Source organism: Fukomys damarensis, unplaced genomic scaffold (genome assembly GCF_012274545.1).
Source record: "Fukomys damarensis isolate Sample0158 unplaced genomic scaffold, DMR_v1.0_HiC HiC_scaffold_38, whole genome shotgun sequence".
NCBI classification, from domain to species: Eukaryota; Metazoa; Chordata; class Mammalia; order Rodentia; family Bathyergidae; genus Fukomys; species Fukomys damarensis.
In genome coordinates, this window is record NW_022900950.1 from 37,947,976 (window position 1) to 37,957,682 (window position 9,707).

The window sequence follows — 9,707 nt, forward strand, 5'->3', positions numbered from 1 at the left end:
ATTCTATCTGCTAGTTCCTGTGCTACAGAGGATTTGTTCATAAAGTCTTTTCCTATTCCAATGTCTTCTAGAGTTCTGCCTAACTTACCTTCCAACAAGTTTAATGTTTCTGTTTTAATATTTAGATATTTAATCCACTCGGATTTTAATTTAGTGCATGGTGAAAGATAAGGGTCTAGTTTTAATCTGTCGCATGTTGACATCCAGTTTCTCCAACACCATTTATTAAAGAGACTATCTTCCTCCAGTGGGGATGGTCAGGTCCTTTGTCAAAGATGAGGTAGCTGAGTACAGCTAGGTTTGTTTTTGTGTCTTCCAGTCTGTTCCACTGACCCTCAGGCCTGTTTCTTTGCCAGTACCATGCTGTTTTTATCACAGTGGCTTTGTAGTATAGTTTCAAATTGGGAATTGTTATACACGGTGCCAAGTGTCCGTTGCCTAGGATGGCTTTTGCTATTCTAGATCTCTTCTGTTTCCTAATGAATTTTTGGATTCTTTTTTCTAGTTCTGTGAAATATAGTGTTGAAATTTCAATTGGCATTGCATTGAATGCATATAGAAGTTTTGGTGTAGATTGCATTGAATGCATATAGAAGTTTTGGTAGTATGGCCATTTTCACTATGTTGATTCTTCCTACCCAGGAGCAGGGGCTATCTTTCCATTTTTTTTATATCCTCTTCAATTTCTTTTTTCAGAGTGCTGTAGTTTTCAGTGTAGAGATCTTTTGCTTCTTTTGTTAGATTGATTCCTAGATACTTCATAATTTTTGGATGCTATTGTAAAAGGAATTTTTTCCCTTATTTCTCTCTCAGTGAGTCTGTTATTTGTGTATAAGAAGGCTATTGATTTTTGGGTGTTCACCTTGTATCCAAATACTCTATTGAATCTGTCAATTAAGTCTAGAAGTCTTTTGGTGAAGTTTTTTGGGTCTTCAATGTAGAGTGTCATATAATCAGCAAATAATGACTGTTTAACTTCTTCCTTTCCTAACTTTATTGCTTTAATTTTATTCTCTTGTCTAATTGCTGTGGCTAATGTTTCCAGAACTATATTGAAGAGGAGTGGTGATAATCGGCATCCTTGTCTTGATCCTGATTTTAACATGAAGGTTTTCAGTTTTTGGCCATTTAATATGATGTTGGCTGTTGGTTTTTCATAGATAGCCTTTATTAAGTTGAGGTATAGACCATCTATTCCAATTTTTTGCAGGGTTTTTGTCATGAATGGGTGTTGAATTTTATCAAATGCTTTTTCTGCATCTATTGAGAGGATCATATGGTTTTTGTCCTTGACTTTGTTAATATAATGTATTACATTTATTGACTTTTGTATGTTGAACCAACCTTGCATATCTGGAATAAATCCAATTTGGTCAGGATGGGTGATCTTCTTGATAATCCTCTGTATTTTGTTTGCTAATATCTTATTAAGGATTTTTGCATCTATATTCATTAAGGAGATTGGTCTGTAGTTCTCCTTTTTAGTTGCATCTTTCCCTGGTTTGGGAATCAAAGTGATACTTGTTTCCAGGAATGAATTTGGAAGTATAGCTTCCCTTTCAATTTCATTGAAAAGTTTGAAGAGTAATGGCAGTAGTTCTTCTCTAAATGTCTTGTAAAATTCAGCAATGAATCCATCAGGACCTGGGCTTTTCTTTGTTGGTAAATTTTTAATTACATTTTCAATTTCACTGACTGTAATTGGGGTGTTTAAATTTTTTTTATTTTCTTTGTTCAACTTTGGTAATTCGTAAGTATCTAAAAATCTGTCCATTTCTTCTGTGTTTTCCATTTTATTGGAGTACAGGTTCTCACAGTAGCTATTCATGATCTTCTGGATTTCTTTTGGATCTGTTGTGACTTCACCGTTTTCATTCCTGATTGCATGATCTGAGCCTTTTCTTTTCTTTTTTTGATAAGATTAGATAAGGATTTGTTGATTTTATTTATTCTTTCAAAAAAACCAGCTCTTTGTTTCATTTATTTTTTTGTATCATTTTCTTAGTTTTAATTGCATTGATTGCAATTAAATAAATTGCACTCTGTTTCCTAGTGTGGGCATTCAATGTTATGAATTTTCCTCATAGAACTGCTTTCATTGTAACCCACAGATTCCTGTATGTTGTATTGGCATTTTCATTTAATTGTAAAAACTGTCTAATTTCTTCTTTAATTTCCTCTGTATTCCATTGATTGTTCAGGAGACTGTTGTTCAGTTTCCATGTGCTTCTGAAGTTCCTACAGTTCTTGTGCTATTGATCTCTAGCTTGATTGCACTATGATCTGATAATATACAGGGGATGACTTCAATTCTTTTGCATTTATTCAGACCTGTTCTGTGAGCCAATATGTGGTCTGTCTTGGAAAATTATCCATGTGCAGCCAAAAAGAATGCATATTCTGATTTTTTGGGGTGGACTACTCTGTAAACATCTATTAAATCCATGTGTTCCAAAGCTTGGTTCAGTTCTATTATTTCATTGTTGATTTTCTGCCTAGTAGATCTGTCAATTTGTGATAGTGGGGTATTTAAATCCCCCACTAAAATTGTATTAGCGCTTATTTGGTTTTTCATGTTACTTAATATTTGTTTTATATAGTTGGGGGCATTTATATTTGGTGTATATATGTTTATGATTGTTAACTTTTCCTCTTGATTGCTCCCTTTACAAGGATGTAGTGTCCTTCTTTGTCTCTCTTAATGAGTTTTGGTTTGAAATTTACTTTATCTGAGAATAAGATTGCTACCCCTGCTTTTTTCTGGGCTCTTGATGCATGGAGAATTGTTCTCCATCCTTTCACTTTCAGTCTATGGGCTTCCTTTTGAACTATGTGTGTTTCTTGTATACAACATATTGTTGGGTTTTGCTTCTTAATCCATTCTGCCAATCTATTTCTCTTGATTGGTGAATTGAGGCCATTGACATTGATGGTTATAACTGATATATTCTACTTATCATTGTCATGTTGTTGTCCTTTTGTTGACTCTTTTTACTTTTTCTCCTATCTCCTTTTAGTTTCTTGCCTTGCCTATTTGATTTGGTCTGTTGGGCCTCATGGTATTGTGACCTTCATTGTCCTTTTCTAGGATATTGTTTAGAATTCCTTGCAGTGCTGGTTTGGTGTTCATGAAATTCTCAGATGTTCTTTGTCATGGAAGTATCTTATTTTCCCATCTATTTTGAAAGAGAGTTTTTCAGGATACATCAGTCTAGGTTGGAGGTTCTTTCCTTTTAGGACTTGGAATACCTCACTCCAGGCTCTCTTTGACCTAAGGGTTTGTGTTGAAAAGTCTGCTGTGATTGTAATGGGCTTTCCTTTGCATGTGATTTGTTTCTTTTCTCTTACTGCTTGTAGTATTTTGTTTTTCTGTTGGATTTCTGGGATCTTGATTATTATATGTCTAGGTGTAGATTTTTTTGATCATGGCTAGTTGGAGTCCTATATGCCTCACTTATCTTTATGTCTAATTCTTACTTTCTATTTGGGAAGCTTTCTGTCATTAATTCTGTGAAGAGCTTTTTTAGGTCATTTGTGTTTTCTCCTGCTTTTTCATGAATTCCTCTCAGTCTTATGTCATTTTTCTTTGCATCATCTAGAAGTTGTTGGATTGATTTCTCATGATCCCTTACTGTTTTTGAGAGACCTCTTTTTTCACGGTCGTTGCCTGTGATTCTTTCTTCTATATCTGAAATTCTATCTTCACAATCTTTTATTCTGTTGCATACACTTTCAATAGAGTTTTTAATCTCCTGGATATCTGTTTGAATCTGTTTTATGGATTCCATTTCTTTCCTCTGTTGGTCATTCATTGTATCCATTTCTTTCTTATGCTGAGTGTTCATGGCTTCTATCGTAGTCTTGAGCTCATCTATTTTTTTGTCAGTTTCTGTTCTAGAGTCTCGAATCATGACTTCCATTTTGCTCATCATCTCTATGGTTAACTGGTAAATTATTTCTGATTTGAATTTTTCTAGAACCTGATTGATCTGTTTTGTTACCTCCTGTGCTATGGGTCCAGGTTGCCCTGCTGGCTCACTATCATACTTTTCATCCTCATTTGTCCTACTGTTTGCCATTGGTGAACTGGAAATCTGTCTTTGTGTCTTGCTTAAGTGTTTTCTCATTTTTATTTTTGCTGTTGGATTCTCCTTCTTTAATTTCTGGGTATTACTTAAATCTTCCTGATATAGTTGTGTTTTAGCTTTTGAGTATCTAATGACTCATAGACATCCTCATTTTCATAATATCAGAGAAAACAACTCATTAAATCAATCACAATCCTTTATCCCAATTGATACATTCAGTAGCCCAATAGGATCCAGCACAGCTTGTAAACTGACCACTTGTGGTAGTCATTAATCTATCACCTTTAAACCATGTGAATTAAATTAATATCAAGAAGCAGCCCAAAATATGTTTGCAGTGAATATGCTTTTCAATATAGCATCTTTACCATTTAGGATGGGGGGTTAGACTGAGTTAGGACGAGAGGAGTAGATAAGTGAAATAACTGGAGCAGGTTTGAAGTGAAACCAGAGGATGTAGAATTACCTTACTATCTTTATGAAGCTATTAACTTCAGAGGGGATAGACAGAGTGCAGGAATGAGGACAAGAATATATCCCCTTAACAGTAACAGGTGCTTGCCTTCCCTTGAAGCTATGAAGCCATGAGTGAGATAAAATGACTGGAGAAAAGAACAGAAAGAAAAAACAAAACAAAACAACCCCCCCAAAAACAGGAAAAATAATAAAAGATGAAATCTGAGTTAGGGCAGGAGCAGGAATAAAAAGGGAAATGAGGAATAATATGGTGGAGCAAGAGACTGAGTTGATGAGAGGAGATAGAAAAAAGAAAGAAATTTTGGGGTGGAATGAGGAAAAGAAAAAGAAAAAAAAAGAATTTGAAGGGCCTCTTTCAGACTGTGTCTCTGTTGTCATATTATACCACATGTACAGCCATATGCAGAACGGAATCCTCTGGTTTCGGCTAGCCAATGGCAGGTCCCCATGACTGAGACTGACCTCAGTCCACAAGGCCTAACTTAAGTTTCCCAACCCGCAGGGTTGAACTCCTCTCTGTTCTATTACAGGTTTCCCCTGCCCTTTTTTAAAAGATGTTCAAAGTTGGGAGCCCAGAAAACTACCCTTCATGCGAACCTATGCCTCTGCAGAGTTGGTCCAAGGACTGGCCCAATCAGGAGGCTTGAGAATGGTGGGGGGGACAGGTCATGGGGGTGTTTCAAGGGCGCCTGTGCAGCTACCTTCCTTACTGGATCTGGTGGTGCACAGTCCGGGAGGTCACACACCTGCTGGGTACTCCCAGGCAGGCAGCTGGAGAGACCTCCTGCGGGGTCCTTGGGTCCTTCAGTAATCATATTTTTATAAGAAAAACATTTTTATTAAATAAAAGATACTTCAAAAGAGTCTGTCAAAAATATTTCTTTAGGGGCCGGGGATTTAGCTCAGCGGTTCGGTGGCCTGCCTTGCAAGCACAAGGACCTGAGTTCAAAAAAAAAAAAAAAAAAAAAAAAAAAAAAAATTCTTTTTCTTTAGTGTCTACATTTAAATTATAAGTAGACTTTAGTGTATAAAGTCTACTAGCCCCTGCTTCAAGGACACAATCAATGCCTCTAAGATAAAGATCATCAGTTTCCATGCAGAATATGGACAACTAGAAACCATTGGGCATATTTTTTCTAAAGTGAGATTTCTGTTGCTCATATAGGAAATGTCAGTAAAGGCTGTTGCTCCTTTATTTCACCTTTACCTGTGGTAGATGTAAAGCCATAAATTGCTTCTCCTCCAGTAAGGCAGCCAATTTTATCAGTTTGCAATGTATATTATTTCCCAAGCTCTAGCACTTATCCTTATTCCATAATGTTTCATAATAATTTCACCCTAAACTATATAGATAATCTGAATAAAACATATTAGTTTTACTATCTTTATAATTATGAATTTCAGGTGGCATGATAGTCCACAGCTCCTACTCTTCTATGGAAAGTAGACATGTAAACTGAAGAGCAATGTTTGAATGCAGCAAATAATGAACCTAATCTTAGACTTCATTTTCTCTTTACAACCCCAAAATGCTTCCTCTGGACCAGTAGTTCACTGGGTGATGAAGAAATTGCCTTTGTGGTCCTGGCATTATAATCAAGTGTGCTCAAATGATAAGATGAACACAAACAATGACTACTTCCCCCTACTTGCTTAAGCAGTGTTTTCCATTCAATACTTCATGGCACATTTTTTCAGCACTTCCATTGTATCAGGTAAAACGGAGAGTTCAGAAGATACAGGCAAGATTAAAGAAGATAGTGTACCTGCTATAGCAGAGTTTACATGTCTATGCAAGAACCAGATAAGTCAAAAGGATGCAAATAAACAGCCAAAAATAATCTTGCTAAAAAGATTAGATTAAGGATATCTGGGCTGAATGGAAGGTCAGAAGATCATTTAGATATATGAAGAAGTGTTATTAAAGCTAAGACTTGAAGGATTTTTTAAAAATCACACAACAGAAACACAGCAAAACTCTTTTTTTAATGAAATAATTAGAGGAATACTATCAAAATCAAGTAAAATAGATTTTCTCTGATGGAAACTAATGAAGGCCACAGGTCTCTTTGCTCAGCCCCTCTTATTATCATCCTCAATCCCCACAGTGAACCCAAACATTCTGAAAGAATTCCTTCTAGTACAATGATGAGTTATTTGGTTATTTCCAGAAATAATAAAAAAATAAAAACAAAAATGATACAGAGCTCTATAGGACACAGTTTGCAAACCCTTCACCTAGGAGTCAATAGGCAAGTATTCCTCATAATGCCTGCCTACTTTACAGACATGGAGATATTATGCTTTCAATGAAAAGTTGAGCCTCTCTTGATTCCGAGCACATGTCAATCTTTCTCCTTTGTGTCCTAAAATTTCAGTTACAGAAAGCATCACAAACAATGTTTACTATGTTCTTTGTCTAAAGCTTCAGTACTCTATACCCAAGCCAGAATGCTGTGAATATATTAGATCACTAATATGAGTTAACATAAGATCATTAAGTATAATAACGAATGCCTCTTAATTGTATCTAAATATAGTTAGCCTTAATTAAATATTGAGAGACAAAGCATTCACCTTGAATGTCTCTTCTTGAATATAACAGAAGAGAGAGGTCTTGCTTACCCTATGCATTTTGTCAATTCATTCCAATTCTGTTCTTCACAAAACAAACACAAGCAATTGATTTGTTTGAGTAGTCAGTGAAGATTGTCTTTTCTTATTTAATTCTATTGCAATGTTTCAAAGAATGAAAAACTTTCAAACAGTAAAGTACTTAATTTAGGCTGATTTTTGTTGGTAGTTATGATACAAGTATTCAAGCATAAATGAGAGAATAATTTAACAAAATGACTCCCACTATGGTATAGAAAGCAATATTTGCATATGCTAAATACCTAGCAATTTGCTGTGTATTACCATTTAAATAATGACTTGAAAAATAAAGCTTCATATTTTTCTAATAGAATCTAAACTATATTTCATTTGTTCTGAAAAAAAATTTTTAAGTCATGAATGATTCAAGTCCATCATTTATGAGATAATGAATAACTCACTTTTTTTTTCTTTAGAATCACTGTAATTTAAATAAGACAGAATACTTTGGTAAATCTATTATAAAGCATCATCTTTCAAACGTCAGAAAGTGCTAATGTTCTCCTGGCAAAATCCAAATAAACTTAAGCTATTTTCAGCTTTGATCTCTGGTTTAATTTTACTAGAACTCAATTTTAACAGCTTGTGCCTAGCATTTTAAGGACCAAGTTGCAAGTCACTATATCAAATATAGAACATAAAATAAAATGCACTGAATCACTATTTCACTTGATAAATTCTCAAGGTCAGGTAGACATAGGAAGGGAACACAGTATATGGAGGATTGGTAGAAGGTAGTAGAAGAAAAAAAAGTAGATCTTTAATAAGCAAGAAGTAAAGGAACATAGAAATAACCTAGCTTAACTATTGATTTATAAGCCTATCTTCTAGTGAATTGAATTCAACAATTAAAGAAAGTGCCTGAGTTCATATTCTGATTTGGCTATTTAAAAGTTCTGTGACCTTGGGCCAAGGAATTAGCTCAGTGGTTCCAGCACCTGCGTCACAAGCTCAAGGTCCCTAGTTCAATCCCTGGTACCAAAAAAAAAAAAAAAAAAAAGTCTGTGACGTCAGGCGAATTTCACCAAGCAGCTTTTTAAAAGTTATTTTAATCAAAATTAGATGATTTACTTTACAAAATTTTTATATTAAATCACATAATGCTCTATAAAGCACTTAGCACCACTACCTTAGTAAATGTGTACTTATTGAAGGCTATCAAGAATGATTCTGGAAGACTATTTTGAGGGATCATTTCTGTCATTTGTTACTGATGAGATTTCTCTGTGTAGAGTACTGGGAATGGTGAAAAAAGTGGGGAGTTCTCTTCTGATATGAAACCAGCCCTCCGGTCTTAGCTACAACTGCCACTTGCCGTCAATGATTGTTCTTTTTCTTTGAGAGGGTAAGAGAGAGAGGACACAGAATGATTTCTCTCATTAGTTTGACTTCTTGAAATTGGTATATTTTAGCTTTATTCTTTCTGCCATTTTTCCCAGTGTTAAATTTTTGCAAACTTAAGGTATTTTAGATTAAATAAGAGAGAGGGGTTCTGGGAATATGAATATAAGTAGAATTTATGTTTTCCAGGGGTGACCAATTTCAAGCATTGGTACCACTACGTACCACAGGTTAATCTGCTTTCCTTTTTCCTTGTGTTCATGACACTGCCACCCAAATCTAGGGAGTTTACTGGAGCTGTAACTAGGGCCTGCACTGTCCTAGTCACTTCTGGTTCTGACCTTCTCCTTCTGCCTGGTGTGAAGCTCACTCTTGCCTAGCTTCTTGTAGCTCTCCCCTCTCTCTTCTTCACAGGAATGTGGACACAGAAATCAAGTCTTTCCTTATCCCCCTCAGACACACAAAAAAAATCACTCTTCTGGGGATTTTGTATATGATATATTTTACTAAAGATTTGAAGTAGAAAATGTTTGTGCTTATAGAAATGCCAAAAATGGAAATTCAGTATTAGTCTTTCCATTAAAAAATGTTTTCTCTTGTCAGCTCTCCCCCCACTTATTTTGTAAACCTAAAAAAAAGAAAATCAACTACTCACATGACTTATTATTCAGACAGATACAACTTCTTCAAATCCTAACAACCAAGTAGTCTTTTGCCTTTGTATGTTTAAACTTCATTATTGTTCTCTTCCAGATACTGTGCTTTCACCGTGGAAGAGAGCAATATAAAGATATATTTCAAATGTGATATGAATTATGTCACCTCTCCCTTTAAAAATAGATCCCATTCTTTTCATTTTAAGCGTTTAATGATTTTCCTCTTCTTAAAACTTTCTGTTGAATTATTATTTTCACATAATCTTGAGCCTCAGGAAAATACTAGTTCATGTGGATTTCACAATTGATTACCTAAAGTGTTGGAGTAGTTGGAAAAGAAGTGATTCCCACATAAATTATCTCAGTTTGATATTCTTCTATTTTAGTAGAAGTGTTACAGCTGAATCCTATATTCCTTGTACTCTGGATGTCAGGCCTGGGTTCAGATATTTATTTTCAAGAAGTTTCAATTTCCTTATCAGTGATGAGG

General features: G+C 35.0%; 1 pseudogene; it reads left to right on the forward strand.

Annotated features, from left to right (window-relative positions):
* The first annotated feature begins 8,394 nt into the window (after window positions 1–8,394).
* Window positions 8,395–8,595, forward strand: LOC117284698 (annotated as a pseudogene).
* Window positions 8,596–9,707: the final 1,112 nt, after the last annotated feature.